We start from the raw sequence: 653 nt of genomic DNA, 5'->3' as shown, positions 1-653 counted from the left end.
ACGGCTTTTTGACAATTGTCCCCTCGCTTTCTTTCTCCCAAAGCATGCCCGAGTTGTTTTTCACAATCAATTCCTCCTCACGTGGTGTCTTTAGTTGTAGTGCGTGTAAGCCAGGGGCGTCAAACTGCCGGCCCGCGGGCCAGTTGCATCCTGTGGAGCCCATGCCCATCCCAGCTCCAGCAGTGCAAAAAAAAAAAAGAGTCTCAGTATGTCACGACACGTCATGTGGCATGGCAAGTTTGACACCTGTGGTGTAAGGGAAGAAAGATTTGGTCCACACGTGAAGGTCCCATTAAACTTGTATTGCTAATGTTTAGCACCGGCTTGCAGTTAGATAAGGGTTCATCGAATTCAAAGGAGGTTGGACTTGGTTTGCTTCAGACTACATAAGGATTCTAGGCTGATCCCTCTTTTAATGCCGCCCCCCCGGTTCTGCCCCTCCTTCTCCCATAGCGTGCATATTACAGCCATGCTCTGTAATTAGCACATTGGGTTTTAGACAGAGGATGTTCTACATTGAAATGCTTAGCTTAACAGATCTAGGAAAAAATTAAATACTGGACAATGGCCCCCTAGTCCTGTTATTGGTTTCTGAGTAGGTAAAATGAAAAAAATAAATTATCATAATAGACACCCCGATACGTGTTTTTTTT

The sequence above is a fragment of the Vipera ursinii genome, assembly GCF_947247035.1.
Source record: "Vipera ursinii genome assembly, chromosome: 7".
NCBI classification, from domain to species: domain Eukaryota; kingdom Metazoa; phylum Chordata; class Lepidosauria; order Squamata; family Viperidae; genus Vipera; species Vipera ursinii.
The sequence above is the reverse complement of the archived record's forward strand: the minus strand, read 5'-3'. Positions refer to the sequence as shown.